The 21,748-nt window shown below is 40.3% G+C and overlaps 1 protein-coding gene across 2 annotated transcripts in view; it reads left to right on the forward strand.

Moving 5' to 3' along the window:
* FAM219A (family with sequence similarity 219 member A) overlaps positions 1-21,748 on the forward strand; it is a 98,279-nt gene that overhangs the window by 16,193 nt on the left and 60,338 nt on the right. The gene's annotated exons all lie outside the window — the stretch shown is intronic.

Consider the following 21,748-nt stretch of genomic DNA (forward strand, 5'->3'; position numbering starts at 1 on the left):
AATGCAGTAACTACACATTACCGTCAATTTTAGCACATTCACTCTTTATGCGTTCATTCAAGTGTGTGGTATCTGTGATTTTCATTGTGTACACCTTCTCCTTTAGACAAAAGAAGTCAAGGGGGCTAAGGTCTGTTAATAGTCCAGATATTTCAAAATATGCATTTTTGCCTTTGCGTCCAGACTTTAGGGACACCCTGTAGATTAGTTTCTGGTATATAGTAAGTGCTGGATAAATACTTGTACAATGGAAAGAGTGCTAGATTAGGAGTCAGATGACCTGAATTAAGTCATTTAACCTCTTTGGGTCTCATTTTCCTTACTGGTAAATTGAGACAATTGGACTAGATGATTTTTAAGGTCCTTTCCAACTCAAAATCTATGATCCTTTGTGGTTAATTGGTAAGTGATGTGGAGTAGTTTTGAAGAAGAGGAGTTGGGAAGCTCTTCTCAGATAGTGAGGTAGGTAGCTAAGTCCTCTGCTCTTAGTGTACAGGGTCGAGCTGCAGTTGGGGTCATGAGGATTGAGCGAAAAAATTGGAACAATCCCTGTGGGGAATGAGAGGAGTCAATGAGAGTAGTGCTGAGCTGCAGTAAAGGCCTAACTGAGGTTAAGGACTAGGAATTTGTAGTAGATAAAGTCAGCTTAATTCATGGTTTTCTCCAGCAACATTCTGCAGCTGGGGAGCAGGGGCAAAGGACTCAGAGGAGGAGTTAGCCAGGGTTGAGTATTAGTAGGTCTGTAGTGCACAAAGGAGGTAGCAAATATTAAGAAGGAGCCATGACTGTAATTCGGTTCTGTGCTCCAATCCACTGCAGCTATGGGGCAATTAGCCAGCAAGACCTGATTATGTACAAAGGTCTGTGCAAACTTACGCTTGCTTGGTCACTGCCAGAGTCACTTCAGTTCATTTGTGAAGTGAGGGAGGTGAACCAGAGTCTGTCATCCCTGCCAACACGTATATCTTGGGACTCTTCAGTTCTGGATTCGGAAGGATAGGAGCCCTTAAATTTGAATATTTGGTTCCTTTCCTTCCTAAGAACCTTATAATTTAGTTGAGGAGAAAAAACATCTTAAATATAAAAATTATAACAAAAATATCTTTAAAATACAGTGTCTTAAGACCACTCATTAATAAACAACACAGCAGCAGCCCAGTGTGACATGAAGGACACTGGATTTGGAATTAGGGAGACCTGAGTTCCATTCATTCCTATCTCTGTCACCAACTGTGTGACTTCTTTGAGCATCGGTTTCTTCATCTTGAAAATGGAACTAGTAATATCTGTAGTACCCTCCTTGTGGGGTTGTCATAAGGATCAAATGAGAATAATAGGTACAAAACACTGTGCCAACTTTAAAGCTCTATATAAATGCCATTATAAATTTTTTACTACAACTTTTATTATTACCCCTAAGTGTTGGTTAGTACTTCATAGTGCTGTACAGGAAAAAGGAATTATTAATTACCTAGGGTTATTTTAATTAGAACTTACTTCCCTTTATGCTTTGCCATTCTGCTTTATCCACCCAGAGCCTGCTGTGGCCAATAGTTATTACTAGTTTGAGCTACTGAGACTTGCTCTGTGGTTGTACCCACTTCTCTTCTGGAGAGGTCAAACCTTGTGGGGGTGGGGAGGTTGGAGCTTTGTGCCAAACTACCTATCCTACCTGCCTTTACCTTCTTTTGCATACTTCAGAATAGTTAGAGGTTGTTCTCAACAGTTTGGTATATCTTTACACTGAACTGTAATTCCATTATTGATGAGGATGGAGAAGAGAGGGGAAGAGACCAAGTAAGAGGAAGATGACCAATTTTTAGCATGAAAATCAAATTGTAATATTAGCATTCTCCTCCAGAACCTGGCAACAGCTGCTCTACCAAATACTTTACCTTCTTTATTCACAAAGCAAATTAGATTTATGCTTTTCATCATCAGGCTTAGACTTGCAGTTTGCCTGTAACATTACTAGCCTGCCATCACTTTTTATCACTTCAATGCATCACGTCTTTCTCTTCTACCAACTTTTCCCTTTTCAGCAGAAAGAGAGAGACTTACAGTGTAGCCTCACAGGGGCTAGAATTGAGGAATCAGCTGAGCCAGCACTTCCAGACTTCTGGCTATTGTGCCATGAGCCTTTATTGGGAGGAACCGATTAGTTTCTGAGACTGGAGTCAGGGCTTCTCTCCTTATGTCTGGCAAGTGAGTAGGATCGTAAGAGGTGCTCTGCCTCAGTTTTGCCATTGAAGCAAGGAGCAGGTGGCGGGGAGGTGCTGTGGTGCAGGGGATGGAGACAATAGTTTTCAAGCTCAGATAGCTTCCATTTTAATGGAAGGATCCATTATATAGATGTGAAAGAATACGGAGTCTGATTTCAGCCCTTGGCAGGCATCTGCTGAGTGATTCTTCCTTCGTTCCTCAGGTGTTCTTTCACTGATTCACCAGGCTTCCCTCTTTGAGCATCAGGACATTGTTTCTGAAACAACTGGTCCAGGCAGGCCCCCTGAGTCTGGTCTTCTGGGTCAGACAGAGCTTGACTAAATAGTAGGCTGATGGGAAAGGAAAGGGACAAGGCTGTTTAGCTTTTTTCTGGACTTCCTCTGATTGTTAAGAGACATTATGAAGCCCACCAACTCTCTCCTTATCTCTTTTCTCTATCTGACTATACCGAGGGCTGAAAGCACGGTTGATAATGGCTGGATCCTTCAGCCTTATAGAGATTCCTTTGGTCCACTGGTTTTCTAGTCCCAATTTCCTAACAAGAAATTAGCGATTTTGGTTCCGATTCTTTTTACATATATGTATCTGTAGATGCAGAAATGTACTTGCTCCCTTGGAGCCAGTGGGGAACAGGGAACTAGGCATCTGCTACATTCATTCATTCATTTACACATTTATCAAAATACTCTTCTGGAAGTCATTTGTGGACCTTTACCCATTTGCTGGTTCTTCTTCCCTAGACCAAGTATGTTACCCCAAGTTTTGCACATATTTTTAGCCCCTACCTAACAATGCAGATTATCTAGAAATCTGTTTACATATGAGAATCGAATCTTCTTTTTTGCACTGACTCCAATTTAAGATTCCTGAATGGTCAAGGCAGTGTGGCATAGTAAGTGGAGCGTTCAACTTGGTATATAGCAGTCCTAGGTTCTGATCCTTTAGCTATGAGATTCTGGGCAAGTCTCTCAGCCTCAGTTTGCTTATCAATAAAATGGAGATAAGAGTAAGGATGAACTACTTGATGAAGACTTTAGGAAAGGTGATGTGGAAGAACAAGCTTGTGTTCATGTGACAAGTGTGGTTCTTCATTTAGTTCCTATTCAGGGAAAATCTAATGAATGAACCCACTTGAGATAAGCATAAAGAGTTTAATTAGTTGTAGATATTGGTACTATGTCCTTGTGAATCTTGCCTCTGCTTCTTCTTCTCCTATATTCAGTGTTAGGCTTGTTCTTGAGAGAATCACCTTCCCTGTCTGCTTCCATTGGCTGGTTTCATGGGTTGTTCCAGTTCCTGCTATCCTTTGTTTTCACTTGCTAGTCCTTTTTTTCTCTTTTTCTCTTATTCAGTGGCCATTGGTTGGGTTGACATCTCTTTGAAGAGAGAGGTACAGGTCAGATGTGGTTCATAGCTCTCTTTCATTCTTAGGAGCTATGGAAAACATGAAATGTTTCTTTTTGTTTGTTTTTATATCTCCAGTGCCTAGCACAGTGTCTGATGTATAATAGGTATTTAATAAATGCTTATAATAGGTACTTAATAAATGCTTGTTGGTTCCTTCTGCCCGTTCTGTGAAGGGGAGGTGGGGGAGGTAGTTCGTTTGTCCCATCATCACATAGACTCCACGATTAAAGCCACATAGTTCCATCGTGTAAAACCACAGTCACTATACATTATGAAAAAAAAAATTTTAGTATGTGCTTTCACAGCAATATTGGTTCTCATTGTGTTATATGTCCTTTTTGCATGGTGTTATGGAAGTGTTTCTATTCCCAGAGAGATCCCTGACATGCCATGGGACCTTGGGAAAGTTACTTAATTTGAAGGAAAGGGGAAATCTCAGTTTCCCTGTCTGTAGAATGAAGGTAATAATCCTGGGCCTGCTCACCTCACAGGATTGCTGGGAATGTTAGAGAATAGTAAATATGAAGACAATATATAGTGCTACACAAATATCAGTGATCTTTTTCTCTGAATTATCTCTCTTAGATTATATATATTTTAGATGAAGCACCTAATTACTGAACTTTGTTACCTGAAGCCAGACTGAGTGTGTGGCTATTGGACAGGTGGATTTGGGGCTGTGGAAAGTGTATCAAGAGCCACAAGAACTGACCCACAAGCTTTGTGACACAAGAACAAGTCACTTCACCTATCTAGGCTTTGGTTTCCTTCTCTATGAAGTGAAAATTCAACACTTCTTAAACTGTGGGGGTCGCGACTAGATTATTTCTAAAGTTTCTTCCAGGCCTAAAACAAATAAAACATGTTTTATGGTAGTGATAGGAATGCTGCAGATCATGGAGAGAAGACTGTAAATCAGGCTTGAATAAAGAAATACTCTTCTGTCCCATATAGGCCCACTGTATCATTCTAACCTGGCAAGATCTGGCCCAAGGAGAAATTATGGGAAGGGGGGGAAATGAAACTTGAAACCTTATGTCTTAGACCAGTGGTTCTGGATCTGGAGTCCATGAACTTCTTTTTTTTTAAGAAAAATATATGTCAACAACTATTTTTCAATAAAATTCATTTCCTTTTTAATTTTATGGGTTTTTTTTTCATTTTATCCTTTTAAAAACATTCTGAAAAGAGGTCCATAGACTTCAACAGACTGCCAAAAGAATCCATGGCACAAAAAACCTGTATCAGACCCTCTTCTCAATTCCACAAGCATCCAGTTTGGTCCGGAAGTACTGTAGAAAGCAGAGGCCAGAAAAATGGAGTATGTACCTGACTTTGAACTTTCATATAACTTATATTTTTAGGCTTTTGGTCTGGCTACTCAGTGTTTAGCTCCCAGGTCAGTATGATCTCACTTGATTTTGCTAGTTTGGGTTGGTGTCTAGAGTCTGAGAGTGAGTTGCTCTATGGTAGCCAGAGAAGCAGATGAAAAGAAATGATTTGGTTGGCCCAGTGGGGATAGAACTGGGAGCTAGCTACTTCCTGAAAGAGCTGAGGTAAACTGGGGCTTTTGTGGACTAAGGATACCTACAGGAGGCAATTGATGGCAATTGGTACATTTACCATGATGCTTCTTGGGAGAAGAATTGACAGGTTTTTTGTCTCTTCCCCCATTCCTCCTTAAAGTAGGGAAACTAAAAAGAAATTAGCCAGGAAGAAGAGCAACTCTCATAACTGTCTCCCACCCAGTTTCTAATATGATAAAGCCAGACCAGCATTCTAATCAGGTTTTAGCGAGATGAGTTTTTCCAGGAAGCTATGCCTGTGTTCTTTGGTCAGTCTAAGACTATCTTAGGTTTTGATTTCCTTGTTGTATAATTCTTAGAAACTTAAAATGTTAGAGTGAAAAGGACTCATGGAAATGGTGTAATTGAACCACTCATTTTTACATAAGAAGAAACTGAGGTCCAGAAGAGGATAAGTGACTGGCCAAGACCGTTCAAGTAGTAAAAACAATGACTTGGACCCCAGTGTTCTTATTCTGGTTTAAGTCATTTTCCCACTTCTTCACAAGATCATTTAATTTAAATCTCTCGCCATTTTAAGATGAAGAAATTGAAGCCTTGAGAAATGAACTCATCCAGTGTCTCAGTAGTTCCATAAGTTTTATTTTATGAGGGGAACGGTGTATAATATTTTTTAAACTGTAGAGTGCTATATACATGTTATTTCTTAGCATTTTTCCCTTAGTTACTAGTAAAATCCATTTTGAAAAATCCATCCTCTAACTTGGGTGACATAAGGGGATGAAAGGCCTCCTTCCCAATGAAATCAGGATAATCTAAAGGATCTGGGTCCTGCGCAGCTTAGTAACAAAGGCAAAGCGAGAGGAAGGGTATCTGTCCCATAAGCTTGGGGGGAGATGCAGACCCAGTAGAAATGGAATAAAAGAGTCAAGCCTATGTGGGCTTAAAATGGAGTTGCAGCAGACCCCTTGGCAGTTTCTTTAGAGTCTAATGATCTGAGGAACTGAGATGGCCCATCTTAGCCTTCAAATCTCCCCCTATGGCTATATTCTAAAATTAAGTCTTGGAGGGTTAACTGTAGCTCGTTCATATACACACATACAAGTACTCCTCATTGCATTGTTATTGCATTGAGTGGCTTCTTCAATATTGCACAGCTAGAGAGCCGAGTGTGAATGAAAGATGGAAGACAGAGCACTAAAGAATTTATGCTGAAGACAGTTATTAGTAGTAAAATCTTTTACATATCTCCCAGTGCACCCCATTTATCAGTTCCTACAAGCTTTCTGAGATGCTGTTTCTCCCCAACTCCACACTCATTGAATGTGTAGTTTTAAATCAGTCATTTGACAAATAATGATTGAGCCATTACTCTGTGCAAGGCATTGAGGGATAAGAAGTGTAAGATACAATCTTTGCCTTCAAGATGTTTATAGTCTCACTGGGGAAACAAAATCTAAGCATGGTGAAAACTGCTTGTGAATGAAAGATGATAGGCAAATAATAATTCCATACAGCAGCATAAGTAATGACACAAGGCAGTACTTCTTAAATTGACAGAAAGCAGTACAGGCAATGAATATATGAATGAGCATTTATTAAATTCTTAATGTATGCAAAGCTCTCTGCTAAGTGCTGGGGATACAAGTAGAAAAGCAAGATGGTCCCTGATGTCGAGGAGCTCACATTATATATAGGAGGCTTCAGCTGCAAGTCAGATGGAAAGGTCTCATGATCATTAGAGGGCAGTGGCAAAGCAAATAGTAATGCATCTTCTTTAATTTCCACTGAAAAAACCATATCCATTTCCAATGGTGAACCATTTGATAGTGCCATGAATTTCAGTGGAGACATTTTTCTTTTCCAAGTCTCCAGAAGTTGTGGCCACTAAAGCTGCTAAGGAGGCAGGGACTGTACCCCAAGCCAGTTGGTGGTGCTTGATGGTGGAATGGTCTTTCAGGATCCTTTGCTGATTCAGCTAGGTTGTCATGCCTGTCCCATAGGTGGCAGTCAGCAATCGGTTAGGATGGCTAGAGGTTGCTTGTCTATATAATGGCTGAGTGGACTGGGCTGCAGGCAGGGCATGTGGTCAGGAGAGAGGGGGCCGCTACTATTCCTAACGCTCTTGGGCTTACCTGTCCATTGGTGGCAGTTGATCAGCAACTGGTGGTGGTGTTCATAAAGATGGTGTGCCCCTTCTTCATAATAGTTGCTCGCTTCTGTGATGGCTTGTGGGGCATGGGTGGGTTAATGGTTAGGCCTTCAAATGCAGCCCTTTGACTGAATCCAACCTTCACAGAACTCATCCCCTTAATAAACAGATTTGTTCTGTAAAACTTGGATTCAGTCAAAAGGTTGCACCCAAGGTCCTAGAAGGCCACAAGTGGTCTTGAGGCCACAGGTTTCCCACCCCTGTTCTAGGGGGTGCTTTTATTCCCAAATCTTTTGGGCTTAGGGTCTTTCTCTATCTCCATCAAGGTCTGAAGGGAGGTGCTGGTCAAGACAGAATGAAAAGAAGTAGTCAACTTGCAGATTGAGATATATATGTTTTGGCCATGGCCAATGAAGAAATTTGTTTTGTTTGAGCACATATATTTGTACAATGATTTCTTTTTTCTTCCTTTTTCGATTGGGGGACAGGGCAGTGAGAGAGAGAAAGAGTAGATTTTTGTTTATTAAAAAATAAGATTTAATTAAAAAAGAAAAATCAGAAGTAGGAGAGATTGTTAGGTTTGAGCAGGCTTTAAGGAGGAGGTGGTATTTAAGGTCAATCTTAACATGGATTTATATAAGCAGAAAATACTAAGGAGGGATATTCTGGGGTTGGGGGGACATGAACGAAAGTAAAAATATGCAAAAGCTTAAAATATATACAAAGGATAATGAATAAATTAATATAACTAGAACAAAGGATTTGGGAAGGTGAGCAGTGTTGATAAGGCTGAAGAAATAAACTGAGGCTGAATTGTTAGCCTTGAATCCCAGGTTTAAGAGTTCAAGCTTTATTCTGTAACCAATGAAGGGGCCATTGAAAATTTCCGAGAAAGGGAATAATGTAATGAAAGTGGTGTTTTAGGAAAATTAATATATGGCAGTAGTCTCTGTAGGATGATGGGGGTGGAGTAGTGACAAGAGACAGGAACACTAGATAATTGAAACTAATAATTCAAGTATGTTATAAGGACTTTGGTAGTGAGAGAGAAAAAGGTTGGATAGATTCAGGAGACTGCAAAGGAAATCATGGCTGGTTACCTATGGATTAGGAAAAAGGAATAGTCAAAGATGACTCAGGATAACTGAGTGAATGATAATTAGCAAGGAGGAATCAGGAAGGGAGCTAGATTTGAGAGGAATATGAAATATTCAGTTTTAAGAGACTTAATTTGAAGTGAACATCAGCAGTTATAGTGGATGGAAAGGTCCATCAGGCAGTTAGAGATGTAGGTATGGAATTCAGGAGAAACAACGCGGCTATAGATTTGGGAGTTCTCAACAATGAGACGATAGGAGAGTCCCTGAAATTAGCTGTGCAATCATAGGGCGAGCCTGTAATAAAATAACAAAAGGTCCAGGACTAAACTTTGGGGAGGATCCAGGGCTGGGGGATGAGAGAAGAAAGCACCATTGAAGGAGTAATCAGAGAGGAAGAGGACTGGATGGCTGTGTCACAAAAGGCAGTTTGGGATGCCATTTCAAGAAGAGACTGGACAAAAGCGTCACATATTGCTGAAAGCTCAAAGAAAAATGAAGACCATTGGATTTGGTGATTAGGAGGTCATTGGTAACCTTTCAGGATTCAGTCTCAATTTCAATAGAGTAGAGGGAGTTGAAACCAGATTGGAAGAGTTTAAAGAGCAAATGAGCATAGACCTCTAAAGAGATTTGACAGTGATTAGAGGGAGGGGGCAAGGAGGGAGAGGGAATGAATTAATGATAGAGAAGTGGCAATAAGGTTAAGAAAAAGCACTTTAAAGCTATGAGAGGCCTGTGTGTGTTTTGTAGTCATAGGGAAAGGATCTAGTAGAGAGAAATTTGAAGATGCTAAAGGATAACAGATACATCAAGGTCCTGAAGGCAGCAGGAGAAGATGGGATTAAGACCACAGGTGGAGGGATTAGTTTTGGAAAACTTGGAGGAAACCTCTTCATCTGAGACAATGGCCATGTTGGTATTCAGTCATGCAAGTTCTGAGTTAAGTGCTGCTGTTCCCCCTCCATGTGCTAGAAGGTGGGAGCCCTCTCTATTGCTTCTAACTGAGCTGCTGCCTATTGTAACAGTTTAGAGGTGGTAGAGAGTGAACAATGCTGATTTTATACCTTATGTCTCCTAGGTATCCTCTGGGCTTTCAAAAAGCTTTAAGCTGGTGAGCTCTTAATGCTATTTGCAAGACCCCTATAAAAACTGTGTTACTCTAACAGAGGTGCTGTTGTTCAAGTACAGACAGAGGACAGTCTAATCACTCATGCAGCAGTCCTGGCTCTGCAGTACAACAAATAGGGAGGAAAACCTGGTCTCTGTATAAACAGTTGCAGCTGAGGCATGGAGAACAGTCACTGGGTTGGTTAAAAAGGGGCAATGCTGACAGTTTATCTCTTAGGAAGAGTCTGTTAGGGTCAGTAAATTTTCTCCCATACATACCATGACCCTGCACCATTAAAGCATTTGTCAAGAAGTCAGCCAGGGTAAGTAACACATATTAGAAGTAGTCAAAATCAGACAATGAGGCAAATGGCTGATCTGGGTTGGTTAAGGAGAGCTGAACTTTAGAATAAGGCAAGAAGCTAACATAGCACTCAGACAAAATACAGGGCAGGGCAGGCAAGACACAGGTCAGTACAGTGTCATGGCAAGCAAAGGCTATGGGTCAAACAGCATAGAATGCTGGTTCTCTGTGTAAGTCTCCAGACAGGAAGTCCAGCACCCTGGATAGCTCTCTGGAGGACTATTTGCTCAGGCTGTGTCTAGAATCAGTCTGAAAGCTTTTATCAGAGCCTCTTGACTTATTTAGTTATCTCACATCTTATTCTACAAATCTCTGGATGTTAAAAGGGCCTTACACCTTTTCTCCAGGCTTATTTTCTGTGTATTCATCCCCCAAGAGATTTCAGTCCCTTTGTTAGAAGGGAAGGTAATATTCTGTGGGCTTTTCATCAGAATGTTCTCCAGCAATCAGAAATATTGGTCAGAGAACTCATCTTCCTCAGTGAATAGTTTATCTTCTGGAAAGCATTTGTCTCTTAGGACTGGAATATTGATATTCTTTGCACTTCCCTGATACTTCTTGCTCCAACAGCTCTGCACTTTACAGACCTGCTTTAATTTAACCCTTCTGTAAACCTGGGAGAGAACAGGAGGTAGACAGAAGAAGGTTTTATCCTGATATAACAAATGGGGACCTGAGACCTAGACAGGGAATTGATTGACCCTCACCTGCTGAAAGTTTACAAGGATGAAATTAACATTTTCCTGGGTGACCTTAGCTGAACTGCGTTCAGTCTTCTCTGCTTTGATGCTCACTAGCTTGTCATTCCAATTTGGTTTGGTATAACCTGAGGATCCCTAAAGCTCTAGCCCGGGCTAAATCACCCTATGGGGGAAAAAGCCAAGTGTAGAACCACAGGACTAATTACCAACATCTAGGTCAGAGGTTTTATAGGTAGATTTCAGTGGGTCTATGAATTTGGATGGGGAAAAAATTAAATCATTATTTTCACTGATCTCTAATTGAAATGTAATATTTCCTTCGATTACGAATGCAGGCAATAAACATTTGGAGATGGGGTCCAAAGACTTCACCAGACTGCCAGAGGCATCCATGATGAAAAGGTTAAGAATACCAGAGAGAGAGAGAAAGAGAGAGAGAGAGAGAGTGTTTTGTTGGGACATGGGATGAGAGGCATTCCTAAAAGTCTTCTCTCTCCTTTCCTGCTAATTGTAACTTGCTTCAAAAATATCTTTGTAGAACAGTTTTGTAGAGGAAGGCCGTTGGTGTATAAGAGGAATGGGACTTGTTGGGCCAAGAAGCAAACCAGTAAGTTGGGATTGTGAATTTGAATTGTGTCTGTCACTTCACTCTTTTATCTCATTTTTGGTATGGCCATCTTAGAGTATTACTGTGGGAATTAATAAATAAGAGGGGGTTATAAATTACCTAGTATATTTACTTGACCTTTCCCCATGGGCTCTCCCTTTAACTATCCCCATAGTGTTCCCCTAGCACCCTGCTATGAAGAAAGAGTGTTAAGTAAGCAATCTCTGCCCTCTTCCCTTCCCATATTCTCCAGTAACCAGGTGATGGTGTTTCACATAAAAGAGAGGTAACAGGAGATTTGATTTTCTGATTGAAAGTTCTTTCTATGCCTCCAAGTGTTTTTCAGATTAAAAATGTGGCAATATGACTGAGAAAGCAATGAAGTTACACTCCTGTCGCCAAATTCTGTCTAGGTTGGTGGGCACTAGTGGTGGTTGGGAGTGGGGCTCAGCTCCCTAGAAGATGGCTCCATGCTGTGGCTCAACTCTGTTCTTGGGCTTGCCTTCATTTGCTGCATTCTCTTACAAATACCTGAGCCATCAGAAGCTCTGAGAACTTTGATCAAAAGGAATTGTCTGAGTCCATGTTGGCATCCCCTGGGGAACCTGAGAAGCAGGCCCTGAGGCAGGAGTAAAGCCTCTTCATGTTCTAGCATATCTGATTTCTTTCATAGTCTCAGATGAGCTGCCAACTTAAGTAGGAACCCAGCAGAGAAGCTTTGATTGGACCAAAGGAATCATGAAGGAAAGAAAATAATGGGGTACCTACTATGGTGGGCTAGGCCTCCCTGTGTTTTAAATACAAATTTGAGGATGGGGTAATTAATTGATTAGAGCACTCTGGTACCCCCCATGTGATGATGTGCAGGAACTTTTAGAGACATTAATGGTTCTAGAAGCATAAATGAAACTCCCAGGTAACTGTTTGGTAATGGTTAGGGGGGTGTTGCATTTTTCAAGGGCCTTTGTGTAGGACTGAGACAGCTACATTTAGTTCTCACCCTACCTAATCTTCTGGCCTTTATAAGAATAGATTTCCAGATATCTAGGGTTTGGGTGGCTGAGAAGTTGATACTGTAGGCTGCAGCATTTGCTCTTGGAATGCTGTGACAAAGACAGGAGAAGAAAAGAGGAGACTTAACAATCAGCAAGTATTTATTAAGCATCCACTGTCTGATAATAGTTGTTGAGAATACACATAAAGAGAGTGAAATAATCCCTACTGACAAGAAGCTTGCATTTTACTGAGATCTCTGTCTGTCTGTCTGTCTCTCTTACACACACACACACACACACACACACACACACGCGCACATGCACACATGCATGCACTTCCTGTGTATGCTACATATATAGCGTAAAGTAAGTAATTACAGATATATAGTATGGGATATATGGTAGTTAAATATATTATCTATAATATAGATGCTATGGTATGTGTTGTATACTATGGCATATAGTATGTGTACATATATGGATATATATATGTATGTGTTAAGTTAAATACAAGGTAGTTTGGGAGGGGGAGCAGTAGAGCTTCAGGGGTAAGGAAGGGCTTCATGCAGAAGATGGCATTTGAACTGCATCTCAGTGGAAGAGAGGGACTCTTGGAGGTGGAGATAAAGAGGAAGTACATTTCCAGGCACATGGGATGGCCAGTGCAAAAGCACAGAGATGGAAGATGAGCATTGTGTATGAGTAACAGGGAGCAGTTTAGCTGAGAAAGGGAGGGGAGATATAAAGAACAGTGCTCTCTGAGATCTTTGTAACTTTATTTTTTTAATGAAAAATCATGCATTTGTTATTCTTTTTTATATTTGCATAGAAGATATGTCCAGGAGGAACCTGATCAAGGTTAAAGAGGCAATAAAGGTGTCTTCCTATACAAGTTATAAATGTTGCTATTGATTCCACATTTGCGGCTCTGTCTTGCATTGATGATTTCCTTTTGCTGATGTGAACATTCTTAGCTGGGGTATTTTGTTGGCCTACTGACAATTAAGGATGATTGATTCATAGTTTCAGAGCTTGGCTAGTGCTGTGAGGAGGAGGAACTAGAGAGAAAGAGCTGAGAAACAAAACTAGGAGAGGGACTAGACATAGAGACTAGACTCAGTTCTCTGAAGAAACCTACAGATATTCAAAGATTTTTCAAACAAGCACATGGCACCAGGAGAAAAGGCCCTAAGAATGATAGCAGGACAGTATTAGAGAATTCCTGAACAATAGAGTCCTGGATCAGGACTTTTGGAGAAAAGAGGAGAAGGTCCAGGATTAGACAGTAGCCAGAGCCAAGGAGCAGCAAAGGACAGATCTACAATAAGGAGCAAACTTAGACTTTGCCTTCACTAATATAATAACATAATAAGTGTTATGTGGACTGTGTAGGCCAAGGACAAAGGAGTTGATTTTCTAAGGATCCCCAAATCATATTTTCTTATGTGAGAGCCTCAACTTTAAGGTAGCATTATAAGTCCCTGGGGAATATGGAGACCCACTGAAGAAGAAAGGAGAGTTCTTTTGACTCTTCCTTGCCCTGGATGTAAGTCCTTCTTATTTTGAGTTTTTATAAAATCAAGTTAAATCAAGTCTACCTTTTATTTAATGTATTGTTGGCCTAAGTGCTTATATGGGAATTAAGGATGTTCTCAAGGGAAACCCTGGGTTAGGGTGTGATCCAAAACAGATTTGTGAGATGTCTTCAAGATTGAACCTAATCTTTTAAAATCCAGAACTTTGGCCTTTGGTCACAAGTTATACTTAAGTAAGTATTCTGTGGTGATCACTCAAACCTCTCCTGGTTCTGCTGCTGACATGACTGCAGCTTCTCTTTGCTTGATAAGAGACAATGGTTATTTTTCTCTTTTAATTGTATTAGGTGTTCAGTAGTAATTTTCTAACTAAGGAGTTGTTATTATATCTCCAAATTCTTGCAAAATTGAATACAACCCTTAGCTTTCACAAAAAAATAAGTAAGACCTTACTTGGGGATAAAATCAGATGACCAGAAAGTAGGATCTGAAGTGCTGCAGTCATGTCAGCCGCAGAACCAGGAGAGCGTTTTATCCCCAAAGCACAGTTTTGTCGACTTAAAGAACATGTAATTAAAGCCAAAGCAATGTGTGATTGTGATGACCAATCTTGGCCCTAGAGAAGAGATGTAGAAATGTGCCTTCCTCCTTCTGTGTCCCATGTTCTGTCAGATGGGGTTGGGATTGTTTATTTGTTTTTCTTTTTCTAGAATAAGAAGGCTCACTGAACGGGGTAGGGAATACACCCAGAAATGATTGTGATATATTTTTTTAAAGTATCAATAAAACTCAAAATAATTTTAAAAAATTTAAGGTTGGGTGTATGAATTCTAATTTCAGTTTTGTCTCAGTTTTACTTTGAGAATGTTGGCAAATCATTTCACTCTTTTGCCTCTGATTCGTTACTTCTGACCAAGTGTTAAGTTTCACGAAACAGTCTTAGCTATATCTAGTATCACTGCTAACAAGATTGGAATGGGGCATCCCTTCCAAGAAGAGGACAGACACTGATCTCCCTAATATCCTATAAATCTTAGTTACCTGTGGTGATTGATTAAGGTGTGGCCCCTCCAGGGGATGGGTAAGATGACCTCTCAGGATTTTTTTCTAGTGATTTTGATTCTGTGATCCCAGTGGTTGTGCCAGGAGAGAGTAAGAGAGCACCTGGCTGCCTTTGATGAATTGAAATCACCAAATTCAGATAAAATAATTCCTCTGGTACTGAATGAATTGTCAGATGGGATTGCTGAGTCACTGCTAGTGATCATAGTATCATAGAGAATACAAGAGGTACAGCAGAATTAAGAGGGTGGCAGAAGTCCTTATTTTTAAAAAAGAGGGAGAGACAAAAGTACAGGCCACTTAACTTCAACTCCTGGCAAAATTCTTGGGCATATTCTTAAAAGGATTATCAGTGAGCAAAGAAAAAGAAAAGCAATCACAGAGAGGTAATGTGGCTTCATTAAGAATTGTTAATGCCAGACTAACTTCATTTCCCTTTTTCTGAAAGGATTGCCACAGTAACGGATCAGAGAAATGCTGTGGACATGCTTTGCTAAAACGTTAGCTAAAGGCTTTCACAGAATCTCATGTGATTTGTGTGGACAAGATGGAGAGGTATAGGCTGGATGATATATACATTTAGGTCAATTAAAAATTGGTTGAATTTTTTTGGTACCCAAAGGTTAATCATGAATGGTCCTATGTTAACTTGGAAAGAAGTCTGTGGTAGAGTGCCCAGCTATCTACATATGGCTTTATGGTATTAACATTTTTATTAATGACCTGTAAAAAAGCATAGAGGGTAAGAGACGTAAAATGGTATAGTGGAAAGAACTCTGGACTTGGAATCAGGAGAGACCTGGGTTTGAATCCTCCTTCTATTACTAAATGTGTGACTGTGGGCAAGTCACCTAACTTTTCTGAGTCTCAGTTTCTTCATTTATACAATAGGGGTAGTAATACCTGTACTCAGGATAGTTGTGAGGATCAAATGAAATAATTAACAAAGTATTTTGCAACCTTAAAGCAACATGTGTGTGTGTACATACACACATACATACACATATATACATACATACATATACATACACACGTACACACATCACTGTGATTGTTTATCATCATCTCATGTTTATCAAATTTACAAATGGCAAAAATCTGGGAGGGCTAACTAACACATTGGATCACAGCCCAGATCTAAAAAGATCTTGGAAGGCCAGAATGTTGGGCTGAATCAAATTAGATAAAATTTCAGTCAGCTTCACAAGTTCAAGATGGGAGAAGATTGACTAGTTAGTCAGTGCTTGATCTGAAAAAATATTTGGATTTATTAGTGGATTACAAATTCAGTAGGAGTCAGTGGTGTGGAATGGCTCTCAAAGAAGCTAATTTGATCTCACACTTCATTAAAAAAGACATCATGTTCAGGACTATGGAAGGAATAGTCCTGCCAGATACACTCTATCTGGAGTATTGTATTAAATTTTGGGCAGAACAAGTCTAATCCCTCTTTTACATAACAGCCTTTGTAATCCTTGAAGATAGCTTTATGTCCCGGCCCCCGTCTGTCCATCCTCCCTACCCTACCCCAAAACTTCTTGTATTTTGGCAAAACAGCCCTTATTCCATCAACTGGTGCTTATATGTAATGATCTCGAGGCCTTTCACCATCCTGCCTTCTGGATACTCTCCAGCTTATCAGTATCCTTTCTTCAGCAAGCATTTCTTCTCTCATGCATTTTCAATTTCTCCCTCCCTGCTGGCTTCTTCCCTTCTGCCTATGAATATGCTCAAATGACTTTAATAAAAAAAAGCCTTCCTTTGACCTTTATAACCCCATCCAGCTACAACCCCATCTCACTTATCCATTTCATTGCTAAACTCTATAAAACTCTTACTTCCTCATTACCTACTCTCTCTTCTCAACACTTTCATTCTGCCATCTGCCTCCACTACTCCACTGAGACTACTGTCTCGTAGGTCACCAGTGAAGAGGTCCCAGAGATAGCAGCAGTCATCCCAGCCATCTAAATCTAGCGGACTAGGAACGATAGGTTGAAGATGTAATTGACTTTGATGTAAGACCAAAGGAGCATGGGCCACCTTAAGAGATAGAGGATTTCCTCTCACTTGGAGTTCTTCAAATCACAGCTGGATAATCACTTGAACAGATGTATTATACGTGTTTTAGAGGTAATTCTTGTTCAAGATACATGTGGAACTAGAATACCTTTTGAGCTTTGAGGTTATGTGAGTCTTTGTCCTGTATCTATCTATATTCACTTTGTTATTATTGCCTAGTTAATTCTCAAAGGCGATGAGGAAGGGGAGAGGAAAGTACAGATATTCCTTACTTTTTAGAAGGGAGAAATAAGGCACCAAAAGGGAGGCTCACTTTAAGACACACAAGTGCCAAGAGAATGAAGACCCAGGCAGGCATCCTTACTTCTGGGGAGCTTTGTTTGCCAAAACCCTCCTTTTTCAAGGACAAAGTCTATTGTTCCAAAAGTCTCTCCTTTCTTGTCTTCTTATCCATTTGACTAACTCCATAGAAGCCTCCCCCATCTTGTGTTGTTGTTTTCCTTTTTGCCAGACATGTTGACAGGCTGTCAGAAAGCGTGAAGTCAAGAGCCACTTCCTTTTCCGCAGGAAAAAGAATCAGAGTAGACGTTTCTCATGATTTCTACAAGCAGATCATCTAGTAGTTTGAAATGAGTTATAAGGCAGACCAGAAACCAGACAAAATGTCCACAAGGGTTGGCTTTCATCATTAATTATATGTGTGTTGCATGCTAATTGCTGAGCCTGATCTGTGGCTCTCCAGGGAGGCCATTTTGGCTTAGCCAGTAATACCCAGGAACAGTTGGTACACAATGTTTCCATAGTGAAATTGCTTCTTTGACTATATCTTTCAGCTTGAGATCCAGCTAGGTAAGCCCTGGGGCCAGAGAGAGCTCAGGAACTCCTACATTGGACTCAAATGCTTAACCTCCAGGTGAGCTATTAGACCTGAAGCCAAACTTTAGAAGTTAGTGAGGACTCAGGTGGGCAAGAAGCTTTTGAATACCTAAGACCCTAGAATCTAAGTGGAACCGCTTGCACAAAGTGAGTGCCCATATAGTCCTGGCTCTGTCTTACTTCTTCCCAGACTCTACCCCTGTCGGTTCTGAGCCCCTAAAATAATCCCTCAAGTCACCAACGCAACTACCCAGTTCGAGAGTTAGGGAGGACTTGGTTTCACACACTTACTTATCTGTGTGGCACTGGGTAAGTCGTTTAACTTCTATTAGCAACAGTTTCACCATGTGTAAAATGGCTTATCTCACTTGTTGTGAAGCTCAAATGAGATAATATATGTAATATACTTTGCAAACTGTAAAAAAATTGTATAATTGCTAGTTATTATTTTAGTTATTTTTACGTTCCCTTCAAATGTTCTCTGGTCTATTTCTTTGTATTAAATTGTTTATTAATATATGATAGCACCCATTTCGCTATTTAGAAGGTTCCCCTGGGAATTGTCATGTCACCTAGAGATAAAAATGTCAGCTTTCAGGATCTGGTATTTGGATTTCAGAAACTAAATTACGTTAGAAGGTCTAATGGAACAGCGCCATTGCGTGCTCTTATCTACAATTCTCCAGGCTTCACATGAATGATAATAATCAGAAAAGAAAGGATTTTAGCATCAGGTAACAGATAATCTGCAGCTGACTGACTGGGTTTGGAATAGGAGGGCAAAGATGGCCTTAGAATACATTTACTAGGGAAGAGAGTGAATTCAGAGCTCTACCATTAGGCTGGTTTTTAGGCCTTGCTGCCTTGGCTTAGTTTTTCACCTCTATGCAAGTTGTTTAATTTGTCTGCAACGTAGAAGCTTCTACCTAAACCCTTAGCATTAGAAAACGGAACCTGACATTCAAGAAACATTCATTGGAAGCAAAAGCAGAGGAACCTTGTCCGTTCGTTGGTAGATTTTGAGTTGAACCAAAGTACTTACTTTAAACAGTCAGAAATTAGCTAAGTATGTATAAACTGAATTTCTTTCCCAAACAACAGCCCTGCTTAGCCCTTCTTTGCCCGTCTGACTATAAAGATGAAGTATGTGGACTGTAGTGAAGTAGGAGTTCCCTGCCAAGAATCACAGTATGGGATAGGGGTAGAGGTAGAAGGGGATGGTGTCTTTTTCTTTAAGAAAACATTCCTTTCACAGAAACTTTTGGTGCTTTCCTGAAACTCAAAGCTTATCAGATTATCTGAAATTTATTAAACAGTATTAAACATTCATTCAGCTCTGACGGCATCTACATTTCTTCAGTGAACATGAAGATAAATGTGGTCAACAACAAATGCTGACCCCTTTCCTCTGCCCCCAAAGGAGGTATTTTTTTCAGAGTGCAATGGGCATTTGAAACCAAGAGAATTTCTTTTTTCTTAGAAATCATTTTCAACTTTCACGATAGCATAATTTTCTCATCTGGTAAGTTTGTGTGTGTGTCTGTGTGTCTGTGTCTGTGTGTGTGTGTGGTTGGTGGGTTTTTTTTTCCTGTGCTTTGGTGTTTCAGTCTATCATTAACATGGTTTGGGATTTGAATCTGGGAGGAAGTGCTTCCTTCCCTAATAATTGCAAGTCATTTAACCTCATTGTGCCTCATATTTCCCATCCATACCATAGACACATGTAACAGATTCACTAGATTCAAGTGATCCTAGATTTTTATTTCAAAAACAGTGTTTTTCAAGAATGCATCCCTAACATTTTTAAAATTGAAAAATAATCATGAAGACTGCTTCTTGGAGTGTAGTGCCAGGTTTGAGCTTCCATATTGGAATGTCTGATCCTCAGAGGAGAAAGGTGATTCACGTTCTTTACAAGAAAGAAAGGAAGGAAGGCAGACTTTTCAATACAAGTTACTTCTCATCTCTGTTCTGAAATGGCAAGGTATATGCTAGTCTCCTGCCTCTAGGAAACGGGAGCTCAGGACCTTTACTTCTTCTGACCAAAGCACAAGAAAACCAACATGTTTTGTGCTTTGCTGAGGTGAGCTCCTTGGACACCTACCAACTCTTCTTGCCATTGCTTCTGGGAGAACTGGGTCCTTTCTGTAGCCCTTAGACTAGAGAAGAGGCATATCTGAGGGAGGACAGTGTGTCATTGCCAGGCAGAAGGGCCTTTCTGTGAGGGAATTCAGCTTAATTCAACAAATACTGAGTACCTATTATGTGTAAGGCTCCATGAAAAGAACTACAGAATAAGACACAGATGCAACTGAGAGTATATCTAAGTTGATGCTAAGCTGCCACCAAACCAGAATCCATATCTTGGTCTCTTTTCCTTGATGTCTCCAAGTCCACTGCTTTGCAGGATGAGACCTTTCACCTGCCATACCTGACAGTCCCTTCTGCACTCTTATTCGGCTGACTCTAAATTCTCATTTTGCATGCTTATTGTTTTCCCTCACCATTTTCTTCTGAATTCTTTTGGGTAGTCATTATTTCCATGACTGAAATCTTTATATACTTTGAAAATGCCTTTTGTTTTATAAAGCACTTTTGCTTAAAGACCTCCAAGCCCATTACAGACAGTAATCTCAGTCACTTCCATTATGTCACTATTATTCCACTCTGTCAAGGGACATAGCTAAGGAAGAGAAGGTCAGGAGCCACCCTGAAGGGGGATCCAGTCAGTCCTCAGATACCATAGCATCTCTGATCATTGACCAAATGTCCTTTTGGGGGTATCAGTGGGTACATCATAGATTCAGGAATCAGGTGAGGCTGGGATCATCTCCAGGAGCTAATGGAATTATTTTATCATTATAGAATAATGGAGTGGAATTTGGTGACCAAAGTCCAAAAAATGATTGGCAAGAAGAACCAATCAGATTGATATTGGTAACTTTTCTGGCTCTCAAAATCACACATTGTCAGAACTAGAAGAACCATAGGTATCTAGTCCAGTGTCATCATTTTACAGCTGAGAAAACTCAGGCCTTGAGAGGTTAAATGACTCACCTGAGAGCAAATTGCTGATGAGTGGCAAAGTGTTCTGCCTCCTTATAGGGTATGCTACCTAGTCCCCCGTTCCCGTGAGCCAAGATGGGATAAGTTGCTATCAGCTTCTCAGAGGAGCAGGGTATGGGGACCAGGATAGGAACCACATTTATACCTGCCTTAGTGAAAGAGCCTAAGAGTGCCCAGCTGGAGGAATGACTGACCTATTGCTGACAAAGAAAACCTGGGGTTCTTGATTTCCATCTCTGTGGCTGTGCACTGTCCAGTTTGCTTCTTATCTGGAAATAATGTAAGCCATCCCAAAATAGATACAGTGGACTGGTACCGTGGCCCATCTTCTGGACTGTGGTACCTCTCTTCTGGTTAACCAAAGAGATGATTTTGTAGGTCTCTTTGCAAAAGAAACTTTTGAATTAAAAAGTCCTGAAACTGGATACTTACCTCTAACCCTTTAGCTATTGTTTGGGGTGAGTATGAGCTTTGAAATCATTTGAAATCATTCTCTTGTCATTCAAATGGCAGTAATAACTTCCAGCAGGTTATGAGGCTAACTGGGCAAGAGAGCAAATAGCTCAATATAGTCCAAGTCCATGCCCACTACCAAAGAAATAATATGACAGTGTGTCTTTGACTATAAAGAATGCTACAGTATTATTATTTTCTCCAGGAAGGGCCAGTGGGTGGCTTCCAGATCTGGTATAAAAAACATTTTTCCATTCTGATCATAACTTTCTTTTAATAAACTGCTGTGTCTTGGATAATAGATTTATTCATCAAAACCTCTGTCTCTTTATCTGTTTGTTATTCGCATACCAGCCTTCTCATGACTCTCACTCATGTTCTTTTGTTGTTTCTAAAAAGTTGGCTCCTGCTGTATTCCAGTTATGATATTACATCAGGAAAAAAAAAGTAGTGATGTTTTTGCACTTAGCTTTCCAAGTGTGTAAGGATCATAGATCATAGATACATAGATGGAAGTGATCTTAGAAACTATTGAGTCTAGCTCCTTTAGTT

The sequence above is a fragment of the Trichosurus vulpecula genome, chromosome 9, assembly GCF_011100635.1.
Source record: "Trichosurus vulpecula isolate mTriVul1 chromosome 9, mTriVul1.pri, whole genome shotgun sequence".
Lineage (NCBI taxonomy): Eukaryota > Metazoa > Chordata > Mammalia > Diprotodontia > Phalangeridae > Trichosurus > Trichosurus vulpecula.